We start from the raw sequence: 20,121 nt of genomic DNA on the forward strand, positions 1-20,121 counted from the left end.
GGTGCCGTCAGGTATTATGTTGCGAATAATGAACCTAATTCTATGGTGCGGCAATCTACCACACTCTATCCGACTGGCCAGAACCGTCTTCATCCCGAAGACGGTGACGGCGAAGCGACCGCAAGACTTTCGTCCAATATCGTGCCTTCAGTCCTGGTAAGACAGCTAAATGCAATATTGGCAACCCGGTTGAACTCATCAATCAATTGACCCGCGCCAGCGGGGCTTCTTACCTACCGACGGATGTGCCGATAACGCGACGATAGTTGACTTAGTCTTGAGGCATAGCCATAAGCACTTTAGATCTTGCTACATTGCAAATTTAGATGTAAGCAAGGCATTCGATTCTTTATCGCATGCATCTATATATGACACCTTACGTGCTTATGGTGCGCCAAAGGGCTTCGTTGACTACGTACAGAATACGTACGAGGGTGGCGGTACCAGTCTCAATGGGGACGGTTGGAGTTCAGAGGAATTCGTCCCTGCTAGAGGAGTGAAGCAGGGTGACCCTTTGTCTCCTATTCTATTTAACTTGGTAATGGACAGGTTACTTAGAAACCTACCCAGCGAAATTGGTGCCAGAGTCGGAAATGCCATTACTAACGCGGCCGCGTTTGCAGATGATTTGGTACTATTTGCTGAAACTCGAATGGGACTTCAAGTATTGTTGGACAGAACGTTGGATTTTCTATCTCTCGTCGGCCTCAAACTTAATGCCGACAAATGTTTTACCGTTGGCATTAAGGGCCAGCCGAAACAGAAGTGTACCGTGCTAGAGGCACAGAGCTTTTACGTAGGCTCAAGGGAGATTCCATCATTGAAGCGAACGGACGAGTGGAAGTACTTAGGCATCAACTTCACTGCAACCGGGAGGGTTCGATGCAATCCGGCCGAGGACATTGGTCCGAAGCTACAAAGATTGACAAAGGCCCCCCTCAAACCACAACAGAGGATGTTCGCCCTTAGGACTGTCCTTATCCCACAGCTCTATCACAAGTTAGCCCTTGGGAGTGTGGCGATAGGCATCCTACGAAAAACTGACAAACTAATACGATACTATGTGCGAAGATGGCTAAATCTTCCGCTGGATATACCGATAGCATTCATTCACGCACCCCCAAAAAGTGGAGGTCTCGGAATTCCATCACTTAGATGGGGTAGCTCCAATGTTAAGGCTAAGACGTTTGAGTAATATTAAATGGCCTCACCTCACGCAAAACGAGGTAGCCAGCTCTTTCTCGAAGCAGAAAAACAACGGGCCCGAGATAGATTATTAGCAGAACAAAATGAATTGTTATCGCGTCCGGCAATAGAAAAATATTGGGCGAACAAATTGTACCTCTCAGTTGATGGTAGCGGACTCCGTGAAGCAGGCCATTGGGGCCCGCAACACGGGTGGTTAATCAACCACGCGTTTACTAACAGGAAAGGAATATATAGACGGTATTCGTCTGCGGATAAATGCCCTACCCACGAAGTCTCGTACTACAAGGGGAAGGCACGAATTGGAACGACAGTGTCGTGCAGGATGTGACGCTCCCGAAACAACAAACCATATTATGCAAAATGTTACCGATCGCATGGGAGGCGCATAGCTAGACACAACTGCGTAGTAAATCGAATCAAGCGGGGACTTGAGGAGAGAGGCTGCGTAGTCATTGTTGAACCAAGTCTGCAGTGCGAATCCGGTCTTAATAAACCAGACCTGGTGGCACTACGACAAAATCACATTGATGTGATCGACATACAAATTGTGACAGACGGACACTCTATGGATGATGCACACCAGCGCAAAATCAATAGATACGACAGACCGGACATACGAACTGAGTTGCGTCGCAGATTCGAAGCCGCAGGTGACATTGAATTCCATTCTGCCACCCTGAACTGGAGGGGGATCTGGAGTGGTCAATCCGTTAAAAGATGATAGCGAAGGGTCTCCTCAGCAAATATGATAGTCATATCATTAGCGTCCAGGTTATGAGAGGCAGTCTCGGTTGTTTTAAACAGTTCATGTACCTGAGCGGGTTTTCCCGAGATTGGACTTAGCTAAAACGTTTGGTTCAAAACATTTGCTTGCTGTCTTGGCATAACATCAATAAAGGCATAAACATCGCAAATAATGGTAATATATAAATTGGCTATGAGGATGGTTTTAGTACGTAGGCGTTGCGGAACTTCGGTTCAGATAGAGCAATGAATCGTGCATGCTAGGAAACTGAAGTGTTGACAGACCTAGTATCTTTCGATAGATTTCCATACCTCCGCGATCAAAAAAAAAAAAAAATAGCCAAATGCCTCGTCATCTAATTAGTGACGCGCATGAATGGATTAACGAGATTCCTACTGTCCCTATCGTGGTGGCTGTGGTTGATACCCATATCGCGGGTAGAGCCTTCGTGTTCGACGTTTGAGTTACGGTGCTAGTTGCGCAAAACTCGGGTGCTGTGACCCAGAGATCAGTAGAGATTTTAGGTAGATCTCGCTCCTCAGCAAGGGGGAGTGCTTGCCCGGCAAGCAAGTACTCGAATTGCTACCGGGGTGGTCGCTATGTACATAGCTATAGCTTCCAGTCCGGGACGTTTGTCTGGCGTATCCAGACTCATGCACCATGTTGATACATGCACCACTTGTGGGTGTTCAGGGTGTCGTGGTTGTAATCCCTTCAGTGTGGAACACGCCACGTAAAACAAGTTCGGAGAGGTCCGAAAGTCACTGTCCCTATCTACTATCTAGCGAAACCACAGCCAAGGGAACGGGCTTGGAATAATTAGCGGGGAAAGAAGACCCTTTTGAGCTTGACTCTAATCTGGCAGTGTAAGGAGACATAAGAGGTGTAGAATAAGTGGGAGATATTAGACCTCGGTTTGGTATCGTCAATGAAATACCACTACTCTTATTGTTTCCTTACTTACTTGATTAAATGGAACGTGTATCATTTCCTAGCCATTATACGGATATATTTATTATATCTTATGGTATTGGGTTTTGATGCAAGCTTCTTGATCAAAGTATCACGAGTTTGTTATATAATCGCAAACAAATTCTTTAATAAAACGATGCATTTATGTATTTTTGATTTGAAAATTTGGTATAACTCCAATTAATCAGGTATGATCCAATTCAAGGACATTGCCAGGTAGGGAGTTTGACTGGGGCGGTACATCTCTCAAATAATAACGGAGGTGTCCCAAGGCCAGCTCAGTGCGGACAGAAACCACACATAGAGCAAAAGGGCAAATGCTGACTTGATCTCGGTGTTCAGTACACACAGGGACAGCAAAAGCTCGGCCTATCGATCCTTTTGGTTTAAAGAGTTTTTAACAAGAGGTGTCAGAAAAGTTACCATAGGGATAACTGGCTTGTGGCGGCCAAGCGTTCATAGCGACGTCGCTTTTTGATCCTTCGATGTCGGCTCTTCCTATCATTGTGAAGCAAAATTCACCAAGCGTTGGATTGTTCACCCATGCAAGGGAACGTGAGCTGGGTTTAGACCGTCGTGAGACAGGTTAGTTTTACCCTACTAATGACAAAACGTTGTTGCGACAGCATTCCTGCGTAGTACGAGAGGAACCGCAGGTACGGACCAATGGCACAATACTTGTTCGAGCGAACAGTGGTATGACGCTACGTCCGTTGGATTATGCCTGAACGCCTCTAAGGTCGTATCCGTGCTGGACTGCAATGATAAATAAGGGGCAATTTGCATTGTATGGCTTCTAAACCATTTAAAGTTTATAATTTATTTTATAAACGACAATGGATGTGATGCCAATGTAATTTGTAACATAGTAAATTAGGAGGATCTTCGATCACCTGATGCCGCGCTAGTTACATATAAAAGCATTATTTAATACAATGACAAAGCCTAGAATCAATTGTAAACGACTTTTGTAACAGGCAAGGTGTTGTAAGTGGTTGAGCAGCTGCCATACTGCGATCCACTGAAGCTTATCCTTTGCTTGATGATTCGATAAATAAATGATTTTTTCCTGTAGCCAAACACCTCGTCATCAATTTAGTGACGCATATGATATTGTCCCTATCATATAATTAATATAAAGACTTTAATGGATTGTGTCAAGTTGCCAAACACCTCGTCATCAATTTAGTGACGCATATGATATTGTCCCTATCATATAATTAATATAAAGACTTTAATGAATTGTGTCAAGTTGCCAAATACCTCGTCATCAATTTAGTGACGCATATGATATTGTCCTTATCATATAATTTTTGATATAAAGACTTTAAAGAATTGTATCAAGTTGCCAAACACCTCGTCATCAATTTAGTGACGCATATGATATTGTCCCTATCATATAATTAATATAAAGACTTTAATGGATTGTGTCAAGTTGCCAAACACCTCGTCATCAATTTAGTGACGCATATGATATTGTCCTTATCATATAATTTTTGATATAAAGACTTTAAAGAATTGTATCAAGTTGCCAAACACCTCGTCATCAATTTAGTGACGCATATGATATTGTCCCTATCATATAATTAATATACAGACTTTAATGAATTGTGTCAAGTTGCCAAACACCTCGTCATCAATTTAGTGACGCATATGATATTGTCCCTATCATATAATTTTTGATATAAAGACTTTAAAGAATTGAATCAAGTTGCCAAACACCTCGTCATCAATTTAGTGACGCATATGATATTGTCCCTATCATATAATTAATATAAAGACTTTAATGGATTGTGTCAAGTTGCCAAACACCTCGTCATCAATTTAGTGACGCATATGATATTGTCCCTATCATATAATTAATATAAAGACTTTAATGAATTGTGTCAAGTTGCCAAACACCTCGTCATCAATTTAGTGACGCATATGATATTGTCCTTATCATATAATTTTTGATATAAAGTTTATAATTTATTTTATAAACGACAATGGATGTGATGCCAATGTAATTTGTAACATAGTAAATTAGGAGGATCTTCGATCACCTGATGCCGCGCTAGTTACATATAAAAGCATTATTTAATACAATGACAAAGCCTAGAATCAATTGTAAACGACTTTTGTAACAGGCAAGGTGTTGTAAGTGGTTGAGCAGCTGCCATACTGCGATCCACTGAAGCTTATCCTTTGCTTGATGATTCGATAAATAAATGATTTTTTCCTGTAGCCAAACACCTCGTCATCAATTTAGTGACGCATATGATATTGTCCCTATCATATAATTAATATAAAGACTTTAATGGATTGTGTCAAGTTGCCAAACACCTCGTCATCAATTTAGTGACGCATATGATATTGTCCCTATCATATAATTAATATAAAGACTTTAATGAATTGTGTCAAGTTGCCAAATACCTCGTCATCAATTTAGTGACGCATATGATATTGTCCTTATCATATAATTTTTGATATAAAGACTTTAAAGAATTGTATCAAGTTGCCAAACACCTCGTCATCAATTTAGTGACGCATATGATATTGTCCCTATCATATAATTAATATAAAGACTTTAATGGATTGTGTCAAGTTGCCAAACACCTCGTCATCAATTTAGTGACGCATATGATATTGTCCTTATCATATAATTTTTGATATAAAGACTTTAAAGAATTGTATCAAGTTGCCAAACACCTCGTCATCAATTTAGTGACGCATATGATATTGTCCCTATCATATAATTAATATACAGACTTTAATGAATTGTGTCAAGTTGCCAAACACCTCGTCATCAATTTAGTGACGCATATGATATTGTCCCTATCATATAATTTTTGATATAAAGACTTTAAAGAATTGAATCAAGTTGCCAAACACCTCGTCATCAATTTAGTGACGCATATGATATTGTCCCTATCATATAATTAATATAAAGACTTTAATGGATTGTGTCAAGTTGCCAAACACCTCGTCATCAATTTAGTGACGCATATGATATTGTCCCTATCATATAATTAATATAAAGACTTTAATGAATTGTGTCAAGTTGCCAAACACCTCGTCATCAATTTAGTGACGCATATGATATTGTCCTTATCATATAATTTTTGATATAAAGACTTTAAAGAATTGTATCAAGTTGCCAAACACCTCGTCATCAATTTAGTGACGCATATGATATTGTCCCTATCATATAATTAATATAAAGACTTTAATGGATTGTGTCAAGTTGCCAAACACCTCGTCATCAATTTAGTGACGCATATGATATTGTCCTTATCATATAATTTTTGATATAAAGACTTTAAAGAATTGTATCAAGTTGCCAAACACCTCGTCATCAATTTAGTGACGCATATGATATTGTCCCTATCATATAATTAATATACAGACTCTAATGAATTGTGTCAAGTTGCCAAACACCTCGTCATCAATTTAGTGACGCATATGATATTGTCCCTATCATATAATTTTTGATATAAAGACTTTAAAGAATTGTATCAAGTTGCCAAACACCTCGTCATCAATTTAGTGACGCATATGATATTGTCCCTATCATATAATTAATATAAAGGCTTTAATGAATTGTGTCAAGTTGCCAAACACCTCGTCATCAACTACTATATTATGGTTGCGCCGACCTCTCATATTGTATTCTCTTATGTGTTCATAGGATTTTGACAATTATACGAGTAAATTAAATAATATACATATGAAAATGATTAATTATTATATGTATAAGGGAAAAAATGATGAAATATTCCCATATTATCTTAGTATTATAGAGGAAAGACCGTTGCCGACCTCTGATATTGTTCAAACTTATGTATTTATATGATTTTGGCAATTATATGAGTAAATTAAAAAATATACATATGAAAATGGTTAATTATTATATGTATATGGGAAAAAATGCTAAGATATTCCCATATTCTCTTAGTATTATAGAGAAAAGCCATTTAAGTGAGAGGGTATAGTAGTGTAAACGACCGGAATTACGACAGAGGGTTCAAAAACTACTATAGGTAGGCAGTGGTTGCCGACCTCTCATATTGTTCAAAACTTATGTATTCATATGATTTTGGCAATTGTATGAGTAAATTAAATAATATACATATGAAAATGATTAATTATTATATGTATAAGGGAAAAAATGCTGAAATATTCCCACATTCTCTTAGTATTATAGAGAAAATCCATTATAGTGAGAGGGTATAGTAGTGTAAACGACCGGAATTACGACAGAGGGTTCAAAAACTACTATAGGTAGGCAGTGGTTGCCGACCTCTCATATTGTTCAAAACTTATGTATTCATATGAATTTGGCAATTATATGAGTAAATTAAATAATATACATATGAAAATGATTAATTATTATATGTATAAGGGAAAAAATGCTGAAATATTCCCACATTCTCTTAGTATTATAGAGAAAATCCATTATAGTGAGAGGGTATAGTAGTGTAAACGACCGGAATTACGACAGAGGGTTCAAAAACTACTATAGGTAGGCAGTGGTTGCCGACCTCTCATATTGTTCAAAACTTATGTATTCATATGATTTTGGCAATTGTATGAGTAAATTAAATAATATACATATGAAAATGATTAATTATTATATGTATAAGGGAAAAAATGCTGAAATATTCCCACATTCTCTTAGTATTATAGAGAAAATCCATTATAGTGAGAGGGTATAGTAGTGTAAACGACCGGAATTACGACAGAGGGTTCAAAAACTACTATAGGTAGGCAGTGGTTGCCGACCTCTCATATTGTTCAAAACTTATGTATTCATATGTGTTGTATCACCCAGTTGAAAGATTTATTTAATTAGCTTGAATTCACTTTTTATTTATTTGTAGGAGCAGGGAAGGTCCCGCTCCATTCGAAGTTAATTCGTCAATTGATTTGGCGATCTAAATACAATGGTTTCTTAGCCTAAGTCGAGGAGCAGCGCTGCCGGCATAGCCTGCAGCGCAGCGACGCTTATTTGCGTTTCCTACATATATATATATTGTCGCCGAGCGACGGTGCTGGAGGAGGGGTGCTATAGGCACACATATTAGCGGTCAGCGCTTGGCCAGCGTGAGTACTGCTGATCATGCAAATTTGGTACGTTGCCCTCAACATACGCTTGGGCTGAACTGTTTATGTTCACATTGCAACAGAGTGCTACAATGTGATTGTATATTATGAATACAGTGGTTAACCGATATGTGTGCATACTACATCTCCCTCCTTTTGAAAATAACGTAATATTATGAAGTTATTTTAAAGGTAGTTTATACATTATTAAAAATTGTGTTATGATTGTTTTTAAGTACATTTATGTAGTGAGAATTTTTAAGTAAAACCTCAAAAAGAAAAATATTTTTTTTTTTTATTATTATTAATATTATTATTTTTATTTTATGCCTATGTATGATCATACTATAAATATTTACGACGTCGCAATTTTTAATCTGTCTTTATGAACAGTTTGCTTTTTATTTTTATTATTAGTTATTATAATGTTATTATTTTCTCCTATTTCCGTTACTTTATACGGACCTGTATATTTGGAATCCAACTTATGACCTGTTTCGTTTTTTAATAGAACATTATCTCCTACTACTATATCTAAGTTCTTTGCTTTCTGATCATAAAGTTTCTTATTTTTCTCTTTATGTTCGTCTATCATAATTCTAGCTCTTTTATAGGCTACTTCTAATCTATATTTACTTTCCTTAGCATAATCATCTACATTATATATGGGTTCTATATTAGTTATGCTATTAAATTGATTTGGCAAGTTATTTGTTTTACCAAAGACAAGTTCGTATGGACAATAGTTATGTGCTATTGATGGGGTCGTGTTAAAACAGTATACGAAATATTTAAGCCATACGTCCCAATCAGTTTTATCAACCGATATGTATGAACGTATATATTCATTGAAAGTTCGGTGACTTCTTTCGACTGTTCCAACTGTCTGGTGATGATGTGCAGTTGATGTTATATTTTTTATTTTAAGATATTTGCACAAGTCATTTATAACTGAATTCTTATATTCTGTTCCCATGTCCGTAATGAACGTCTTCATTGGACCGTACTTTAGAATAAAAGATTCATAAATTGCTTTAGCGACAGTATTTGCACTTTTGTTTGCAACTGGTATGGCAACTAGATATTTAGTTAAATCACATATTAGTGTGATTGCATATTCATTGCCATTTCCTGATTTTGGTAGCGGACCTATAGTGTCCACTATCACCCTGTCGAAAGCTTTTATTGGGGTCTCTGTTATTGTTAAAGGAGTTATTGTATTTCTTGTCACTTTTGATTTTTGGCATTTCTGACATTTTTTAATGTACTCAGTTATATCTTTAGACATACCTTTCCAGTAATAGTATCTTTTGACCTTGGCCAAGGTTTTTGTGATGCCTGCGTGACCTCCTTGTATTGGATCGTCATGAAATGTAGACAATATAGCTTCTTTTTCTTTTAATTTTTCTATTAGGGTCACCGGGTTGAGTAGCGCTACTCTTAATGATTTTAATATTTTATTGCCCATTATTTTGAAAGTATCAATTGAAACATATTCAAAGATATTTTCCCACGGTGCCACTTTGAGTTGGCTGATTTTATTTATACCGGCTTGCATTTCAAGCCTTTGGAAAAAATGACCTAAATCAAGTATTCCATTAGTATATAAATCGCTAACATCATATCTTGCAATAATTTTCTTACCATGTTTAAAGAAACATAGCATATTTTTTATATGCAAGGTCACTACTTTACGTAAGTCGTCATTTTTGATGACTTCATATACGTTGGGCTTTGAAGCTTTTTCTATAGATTGCTTAGGCAATTCTATTTCTTTATCTCCTGCGCAGGATTTTTGTCTACTTTGATATCTTGTAGTGACTTTCTTTATATTTCTGTTCATTTCTTGTAGTTCTTTGATGGTTATTCTTGATAACGCATCAGCTACATAGTTGTCTTTTCCCTTTAGATACTCAACTGTAAAATTATACTCCTCTAATTCAAGTCTCATACGAGTTAGTTTAGAGCTCGGATTTATCATAGAGAACAGGTATGTAAGTGGTCTGTGGTCTGTTTTGACAGTGAAATGTCTACCATAAATATATGGTCTGAAATGAGTTATTGCCCAATGAATTGCTGCCAATTCTTGTTCTGTTGTGCTTTTATTACTTTCACCTTTTGTAAACGCTCTTGATGCATATGCCACTGGAAGTTGGAGACCTTTTTTGCATTGAGTTAACACTGCTCCACAAGCTTGCTTACTTGCATCCGTTATTATGCAAAATTCTTTGCTGAAATTTGGGTATTGTAATAAATTGGGATTAACTAGTGCCGATTTGAGGTGTTCGAAGGCATGCTGGCATTCAGCTGTCCATTCGAATTTTACATCTTTTTACATAATCTTGTTATGTGACGAGAATATTCGGCAAAATTTTGGATAAAACGTCTATAGTAATTGCAAAATGCAATAAATCGTCTAGCACTGTCCGCATCGTGTGGGACTGGATAATTTTTGATGACGTCATACTTTTTGTCATCTGGCAAGATTCCTTTATCTGTGCATTTGTGTCCCAAGAATGTGACTTCATGCATGAAAAATGAACATTTTCCTGGATGTAGCTTTAGGTTGTATTTCCTGCATTTCTCAAAAACATCAGTCAAGTTTTTAACCATATGTTTTTCGGAACAACCAATAACTATTAAATCATCCATATACAGGAATGCTTGAGAAGGTTCAAGTCCAGAGAAAGCTATAGTCATCATTCTCTGAAAAGAATTTGGTGCTATTTTTAGACCGAATGGTAATCGCGTGAAGCGATATGAGCCATTGCTCGTTGAAAAAGACGTTACATCTCTTGAACTTTCTTCGAGTTCAATTTGATGAAAACCTGACATTAAGTCTAGGCACGAAAAATATTTTGCTCTACCTAGTTGATCTAAAATATCATCAATTCTAGGGAGTGGGAATTTATCGGACAACAATTTTTTATTAATTTGACGATAGTCAATTACTAATCGCCATTTTTTCTTGTCAGAACCAGGAAGAGATTTCTTTGGAACTAACAAAAGTGGGCTGTTATATGGGGACACAGACGGTTCGACTATTTTGTTGTTAATTAATTTTTCTACCTGTACTTGAATTTCGTCAAGTTGACTATGAGGATTTCTATAATTTTTAATATATACTGGTTCATCATCTGTCAATCTTAGCTTTTGTTTGTAGAAATTATTTGTTGTGATTGATTCGGTTTCAAGTCCGAATACATCGCTATACTTGGTGCATAAATCTGTTAGTGTAGATTTGAATTGTGGTGGAAAATTTTTTGTTAATTGAGACATGACAGTTTTTTCTCTTGCTTCAGGATTGGTTTGAACTATGTCATAGTTCGAAAGTGATTCATATTGTAGATCTTTTATATTTACTATTTGATCTTTATTATTTGTATTCAGAAATCGGACAAATGCATTTTTGGTTGTTGCAACTGTGTTTGCAACATAAATGCCTTTTTGAATTTCCTGGTTTTTTACTAAAACACTATCTTCATTTGAGGATAGTCGTATTTTTCGGACAACCTGGGATCTTGCTGGTAGAATTATTGAGTTATTACCAGAGCTGTATGTTATTGGAACGTATATTGGGAAATTCAAATTAGTTGGTCTCATCTTGAGCCAATCTTCTGTTTGATTAAAATCTAATTGACAATTGAATTTCTTTATGAAATCAATTCCTAATATTCCATCACATGGGATTAAGAAATGTGAATCTACTATATGAAAATCGTGTGGAATTATGTAATTGCCTGTCTGTATCTCAATTGAAGTTAATCCTTTGGATTGAATTAATTCTTGTCCTATTCCTTGAATATTAATTTTATTGTTGCCTTGGATATCATTAAAGATATCAGAATTTTCTTTTAGAAGGGAAATATCTGCACCTGTGTCTATTAAAAAGACAAGTTTTTTATTTGTTTCTACATTGACAAAATTAACAAATATGTTTTGGCTAAGATTAATTGTGTGAACCTTGTGTCTATTTATTGATGAGCAGCTAAAGGGTGTTCGGAGTTTCCCGAGTTATTTTGGGCTACTCTTACATATCCCTGATTATTGTTGTTTTGGCCTCGGTTCGAGTTGCCACGGCCTCTAAAGTTTCCTCTATTATTATTGTTATTGGTATTGTTATAACGATGACCGCCTCTGTAATAAGGGCGGCCCCTTGTGTTATAACGACCGCGGTATGTACCGCGCTGAGTCTGATTTTGGTAGAACAGAACAGCGTTGGAATGTCCAGTTGCTTCTGTGCAACTGTCTATAAATTTAGATATGGCATCGTTCATACTGTTGAACGTGCCTGCTTGCATGATAACTTTAACTTTATCAATCGAGCAATTCCTCGTCATTGCTTTGACGGCTTGTGTCGTGCTATATTTGTTTGCAAGTTCTGGTTTCAAACCATCACTAATATAAGCACCTTCTAGAGCTTTTGTTAATTGCTCCACCTCTTGCGTGTAAAGGTTGGCTGTTTTGTTCTTTTGCTGCAGATTTAGTAATTTTGCAGAGAGTACCTCAACAGATTCACCCTTTACTGTTCGCGAGAGTTTATCTTTAATTTCCTGTATAGTATTTTCCGTGCTAATGAGATTCCTAGCATGGCCTTTTAGTTTGGTCTTAATGACATTGACTGCTAAAGTCTCATGTTCTCCTTTTATCGAATCTAACAAGTTCAGAGCGTCTTTGAAACTCTGTAGGTTTTCTGCTTTGCCGTCGTACTCAAATAATAGAGACGAGGCTGTTTTTAGGAAATCTACTACTGATTGTGCCATCTTGTCTACTATTTTACTTTCTGTTGGCTTATTTCTTTCCTCAGCAATTACGTCTAGTAATAGTTCAGCTGGGAAATTTAGTGTATTTGGAACAAGTACTTGTAACTTGTGCCTTTGTGACACATATAATATGTTCTCTTTTAATCGAGATATTATATCTTTTACTTGTGTCTGTTGTAACGAAGAAAATTTCGTATTGTGGTCAAGTATTATGACACGAACCTCGTTATATTTTCCTAATAGTGTCTCTAAATGTTTTATCTTTGTATCGTTACTTATTGGTGCACTCTTATTGAGGCACTTAAACGATCTATCAAAGTCTTCCCGCAGTTTCTTGATTTTAGCTATTATATTTAGCCAATCCATCAAGTTAGGAACTGGGGTTGTTAATAAAAAGATTTATTTAATAAATTTAATAAAAAGATTTATTTAATTATATTTTATATTTCATTTTATATTTTCATATTTATTTATATGTTCATATCTAGGCTTTTTTTTTTCTTTTTGAAGCTTTTGACAGGGCAGTTTTATGTTTGCTTACTTGTGTTAAATTTGGTTTTTTTTTTTTTTTACTTTATTTATTGCCTTTCAGCTATCAAACCCTGTCCAAGTCATTAGCTCTGCTTACATATCTTTTCTTAAGGCATTTACTATGCATTTTGTATATTTTATAGCATGTATTTATCAACATAATTATTGTTATAATAATTAAACAATTATTATGTAATCCAGGTTTAAAGGAACAACTTCGACCTTGTTGATTACATTGGCAGTGGAGTCCACTGACTTAACATCTACTAGACCCATTTTTGAAAAGATTTTTTCTCCTAATACAGTATTTTCTGAATATATTGGGTCTGGGTAAAATTTACTTATAGAATTGTCAAATGACATTTACTTATTTTGTATTTATTGATTTTGTTTTTTTTTTTTTTAATTTTAAAATATCATTTTTTTTTTGTTAAGACGCCTTGCGGCGGTGAGAAATTTAAAATTAATTCATCCGTATGAATTTACAGCTTTCCTACCTAAATTTTCGTTTGGCTTTACAGGCCGAACTTCTCATCGGGCAGAAAAGGTTCCGCTCAATGTTACAATTTGTTTTTATAATTATTAAAAAAAATATGCATCGCAGTGCAATCAGAAAAAAAATTTTGCACACAGTGCTATTAAAAAAAAATTTTTGCGCTCTTTGAAGCGCTGTCGGTTCCCTCTTGTCATTTGTTGTTGGAGATCCACCGTTGCTGTAGTGTGCGGATAGCGCACCACAGTGTGAATACTATTCCCGCGTTGACGTAGTGGGCGGGCTGCACACCACGTTATCCTGTGTCAGCTGGGCGTCGCCGGTGTTGGCACGCTGACACGCCCTCGATGACGTAGTGAGCGGGCTGCTCACCACGTTGATGATAACGTCCTCTTGTTAGTGTTGGGTGCCGGTGTTGCAATGCCTGCAAGTGCGTTCACAATGTGGTGTGAACAGGGGTCCCTCGCAGTCCTTCGGGCAGATCTTCTTAAATTCCGGAAGGCTTTTCGGCTGGGTATTTTGAATATTATTAATTTTTGGTATGCATTTTATTTCATTTACTGAGTGAGCGGGTGTGGTTGGGCTTGTTTCATTTAGAAATTTGACGTAGTGGTCTAGCTCGGCTTGTAGTTTTTGAGCTTTCGACCATACTGGCGGTGGAGTGTTCGTATATAATAGCCACTTTAGGTGCGCTATTCTCTTCTTTGCTTTATTTCGAACTCCGCCCCTGTTTTACCCATCACACTCACACTCTACTCACTCAGATCATTGTTTCTCCGCTCCAGTTGTTCGTTGAAGTTGTTGCGTGGTCAAAAGTTTTTTTTCTTCTGCCACAGCTTATACGTGTCCTGTCACGGTCGCCATGTTGTATCACCCAGTTGAAAGATTTATTTAATTAGCTTGAATTCACTTTTATTTATTTGTAGGAGCAGGGAAGGTCCCGCTCCATTCGAAGTTAATTCGTCAATTGATTTGGCGATCTAAATACAATGGTTTCTTAGCCTAAGTCGAGGAGCAGCGCTGCCGGCATAGCCTGCAGCGCAGCGACGCTTATTTGCGTTTCCTACATATATATATATTGTCGCCGAGCGACGGTGCTGGAGGAGGGGTGCTATAGGCACACATATTAGCGGTCAGCGCTTGGCCAGCGTGAGTACTGCTGATCATGCAAATTTGGTACGTTGCCCTCAACATACGCTTGGGCTGAACTGTTTATGTTCACATTGCAACAGAGTGCTACAATGTGATTGTATATTATGAATACAGTGGTTAACCGATATGTGTGCATACTACATATGATTTTGGCAATTGTATGAGTAAATTAAATAATATACATATGAAAATGATTAATTATTATATGTATAAGGGAAAAAATGCTGAAATATTCCCACATTCTCTTAGTATTATAGAGAAAATCCATTATAGTGAGAGGGTATAGTAGTGTAAACGACCGGAATTACGACAGAGGGTTCAAAAACTACTATAGGTAGGCAGTGGTTGCCGACCTCTCATATTGTTCAAAACTTATGTATTCATATGATTTTGGCAATTGTATGAGTAAATTAAATAATATACATATGAAAATGATTAATTATTATATGTATAAGGGAAAAATGCTGAAATATTCCCACATTCTCTTAGTATTATAGAGAAAATCCATTATAGTGAGAGGGTATAGTAGTGTAAACGACCGGAATTACGACAGAGGGTTCAAAAACTACTATAGGTAGGCAGTGGTTGCCGACCTCTCATATTGTTCAAAACTTATGTATTCATATGAATTTGGCAATTATATGAGTAAATTAAATAATATACATATGAAAATGATTAATTATTATATGTATAAGGGAAAAAATGCTGAAATATTCCCACATTCTCTTAGTATTATAGAGAAAAGCCATTTAAGTGAGAGGGTATAGTAGTGTAAACGACCGGAATTACGACAGAGGGTTCAAAAACTACTATAGGTAGGCAGTGGTTGCCGACCTCTCATATTGTTCAAAACTTATGTATTCAAATGATTTTGGCAATTATATGATTAAATTAAATAATATACATATGAAAATGGTTAATTATTATATGTATATGGGAAAAAATGCTGAGATATTCCCATATTCTCTTAGTATTATAGAGAAAAGCCATTATAGTGAGAGGTATAGTAGTGTAAACGACCGGAATTACGACAGAGGGTTCAAAAACTACTATAGGTAGGCAGTGGTTGCCGACCTCTCATATTGTTCAAAACTTATGTATTCATATGAATTTGGCAATTATATGAGTAAATTAAATAATAAACATATAAAAATTAATATTTATTATATGTATAAAAAAAAAAATAATCATATTATATATGAATAATGGAAAAAAATGAAATGTTCCTATAATCTCTTAATATATAAGAGAATAGACCGTATGTTGGGTGGCAAACGGAATTGAAAATACCCGCTTTGAGGACAGCGGGTTCAAAAACTACTATAGGTAGGCAGTGGTTGCCGACCTCCCGCATTATTCGAAATATTTATTTCGGATTATGTTTATATTGGTTACATAAAATAAAGTATATTATTATCCGTACAAATTTGTTTCTCAGTTCTATAGAACACGGGACTTGGCTCCGCGGATAATAGGAATATACGCTTTTTAGATAATATCGTTGAAACAAAAGTCAAGTTTCTATTATATATAGAATAACAAATCGTTTCCATATATTATCGTTAATTTTTGGAGGCAGGCAAATATTAATTTATTACCTGCCGTATAGTTGGATTATTATATCGTTACGGTATAATACAAATATGGATTCTTATGAAAGAAATATAAAATTATATATTAAATGTGGAAATATTATCATATGCGCTTGGTTTTATGTTATATATTACCAGAGAGATATATGAAAAGAGATAAATTTTAAATTTATCTTCAAAATGCAAATGATTTAACTTAATATTTATATTGGTTAAACAAAAATTGTACATGTGTGGATACAATAATTATGTATGTTGGAAATAAAATGATATTTTATAATGAAATATGTATATATAAAAAGATAAAATTATAGAAACATATATATTACAATAATTATATGAAATTCTTGTTATATTGGTAAAACAAGTATAAATTAAAAATGAAAATATGGATTACGAATGCTATATAAAAATGGCCGTAATCGAATAGATTTTTTACTTATATTTATATATTTAAAATTTTACCCAAAGGCGAAATATTGAATTTTATTCAATATAATAAAAATCATGGAATTATATAAAGTGAAAAATCTATATATCTATTATATTGCTTATTTAGATTCAAAAAATATGAATGGAATATGAAGGAAAAACATTATTCTGGTTGATCCTGCCAGTAGTTATATGCTTGTCTCAAAGATTAAGCCATGCATGTCTAAGTACACACGAATTAAAAGTGAAACCGCAAAAGGCTCATTATATCAGTTATGGTTCCTTAGATCGTTAACAGTTACTTGGATAACTGTGGTAATTCTAGAGCTAATACATGCAATTAAAACATGAACCTTATGGGACATGTGCTTTTATTAGGCTAAAACCAAGCGATCGCAAGATCGTTATATTGGTTGAACTCTAGATAACATGCAGATCGTATGGTCTTGTACCGACGACAGATCTTTCAAATGTCTGCCCTATCAACTTTTGATGGTAGTATCTAGGACTACCATGGTTGCAACGGGTAACGGGGAATCAGGGTTCGATTCCGGAGAGGGAGCCTGAGAAACGGCTACCACATCTAAGGAAGGCAGCAGGCGCGTAAATTACCCACTCCCAGCTCGGGGAGGTAGTGACGAAAAATAACAATACAGGACTCATATCCGAGGCCCTGTAATTGGAATGAGTACACTTTAAATCCTTTAACAAGGACCAATTGTAGGGCAAGTCTGGTGCCAGCAGCCGCGGTAATTCCAGCTCCAATAGCGTATATTAAAGTTGTTGCGGTTAAAACGTTCGTAGTTGAACTTGTGCTTCATACGGGTAGTACAACTTACAATTGTGGTTAGTACTATACCTTTATGTATGTAAGCGTATTACCGGTGGAGTTCTTATATGTGATTAAATACTTGTATTTTTTCATATGTTCCTCCTATTTAAAAACCTGCACTAGTGCTCTTAAACGAGTGTTATTGTGGGCCGGTACTATTACTTTGAACAAATTAGAGTGCTTAAAGCAGGCTTCAAATGCCTGAATATTCTGTGCATGGGATAATGAAATAAGACCTCTGTTCTGCTTTCATTGGTTTTCAGATCAAGAGGTAATGATTAATAGAAGCAGTTTGGGGGCATTAGTATTACGACGCGAGAGGTGAAATTCTTGGACCGTCGTAAGACTAACTTAAGCGAAAGCATTTGCCAAAGATGTTTTCATTAATCAAGAACGAAAGTTAGAGGTTCGAAGGCGATCAGATACCGCCCTAGTTCTAACCATAAACGATGCCAGCTAGCAATTGGGTGTAGCTACTTTTATGGCTCTCTCAGTCGCTTCCCGGGAAACCAAAGCTTTTGGGCTCCGGGGGAAGTATGGTTGCAAAGCTGAAACTTAAAGGAATTGACGGAAGGGCACCACCAGGAGTGGAGCCTGCGGCTTAATTTGACTCAACACGGGAAAACTTACCAGGTCCGAACATAAGTGTGTAAGACAGATTGATAGCTCTTTCTCGAATCTATGGGTGGTGGTGCATGGCCGTTCTTAGTTCGTGGAGTGATTTGTCTGGTTAATTCCGATAACGAACGAGACTCAAATATATTAAATAGATATCTTCAGGATTATGGTGCTGAAGCTTATGTAGCCTTCATTCATGGTGGCAGTAAAATGTTTATTGTGTTTGAATGTGTTTATGTAAGTGGAGCCGTACCTGTTGGTTTGTCCCATTATAAGGACACTAGCTTCTTAAATGGACAAATTGCGTCTAGCAATAATGAGATTGAGCAATAACAGGTCTGTGATGCCCTTAGATGTCCTGGGCTGCACGCGCGCTACAATGAAAGTATCAACGTGTATTTCCTAGACCGAGAGGTCCGGGTAAACCGCTGAACCACTTTCATGCTTGGGATTGTGAACTGAAACTGTTCACATGAACTTGGAATTCCCAGTAAGTGTGAGTCATTAACTCGCATTGATTACGTCCCTGCCCTTTGTACACACCGCCCGTCGCTACTACCGATTGAATTATTTAGTGAGGTCTCCGGACGTGATCACTGTGACGCCTTGCGTGTTACGGTTGTTTCGCAAAAGTTGACCGAACTTGATTATTTAGAGGAAGTAAAAGTCGTAACAAGGTTTCCGTAGGTGAACCTGCGGAAGGATCATTATTGTATAATATCCTTATCGTTAATAAATATTTGTTATAATACAAATAAATACAATTTACCAAAATAAAAATATTACAAAATGATTCCACGGAATCAAAAGTTAAAGTCAAAATAAAATGAAGATGGCTTTTATTTTATATATGGGGCTTGGCAACCTCATAAAAAGACTTTAACATTATTAATGTTGCTGTGCGTATTTGTGGCAGTACTTACTACAACAACGGCGTTTCCTATAAAAACAAATTCTCGAAAATGGAAATCGAAGAAACTAAACTAAATTCGAAAGTAGAAGTCGAATTAAAATAAAAATAATTTTGAATGTGTGGTAATCAAAATAAGTGTGTGTGTATATGGACCATAATATACACGCGTTGCGAATATGTATTGTTCATCTATGTTATGAGCATACGTTGGCTAATGCAACAACCTAAAATATACAATGTTTGTACCTGTCATCCATCAGGTTAATGTTTTATATAAATTTTGCAGTATGTGTCACCCAAAATAGCAAACCATAACCAGATTATTATGATACATAATGCTTATATGAAACTAAGACATTTCGCAACATTTATTTTAGGTATAAAAATAAATTTATTGAAGGAATTGATATATGCCAGTAAAATGGTGTATTTTTAATTTCTTTCAATAAAAACAATATTGACATTATATAAAATTGAATTATAAAACTCTAAGCGGTGGATCACTCGGCTCATGGGTCGATGAAGAACGCAGCAAACTGTGCGTCATCGTGTGAACTGCAGGACACATGAACATCGACATTTTGAACGCATATCGCAGTCCATGCTGTTATGTACTTTAATTAATTTTATAGTGCTGCTTGGACTACATATGGTTGAGGGTTGTAAGACTATGCTAATTAAGTTGTTTATAAATTTTTTATAAGCATATGGTATATTATTGGATTAAATAATGATTTTATTCATAATATTAAAAAAGAAATGAAAAACATTATCTCACATTTGA

General features: G+C 36.0%; 2 non-coding genes across 2 annotated transcripts; both read left to right on the forward strand.

Annotated features, from left to right (window-relative positions):
• The first annotated feature begins 17,139 nt into the window (after nucleotides 1-17,139).
• LOC116802757 lies at nucleotides 17,140-19,134 on the forward strand. Its single transcript, XR_004363118.1, has one exon. It is a non-coding gene; the product is annotated as a small subunit ribosomal RNA (ribosomal RNA).
• A 687-nt stretch (nucleotides 19,135-19,821) lies between these two features.
• On the forward strand, nucleotides 19,822-20,000 carry LOC116802755. Its single transcript, XR_004363117.1, has one exon. It is a non-coding gene; the product is annotated as a 5.8S ribosomal RNA (ribosomal RNA).
• Nucleotides 20,001-20,121: the final 121 nt, after the last annotated feature.

Source organism: Drosophila sechellia, unplaced genomic scaffold (genome assembly GCF_004382195.2).
Source record: "Drosophila sechellia strain sech25 unplaced genomic scaffold, ASM438219v1 U_213, whole genome shotgun sequence".
In the NCBI taxonomy this organism is placed as follows: Eukaryota; Metazoa; Arthropoda; class Insecta; order Diptera; family Drosophilidae; genus Drosophila; species Drosophila sechellia.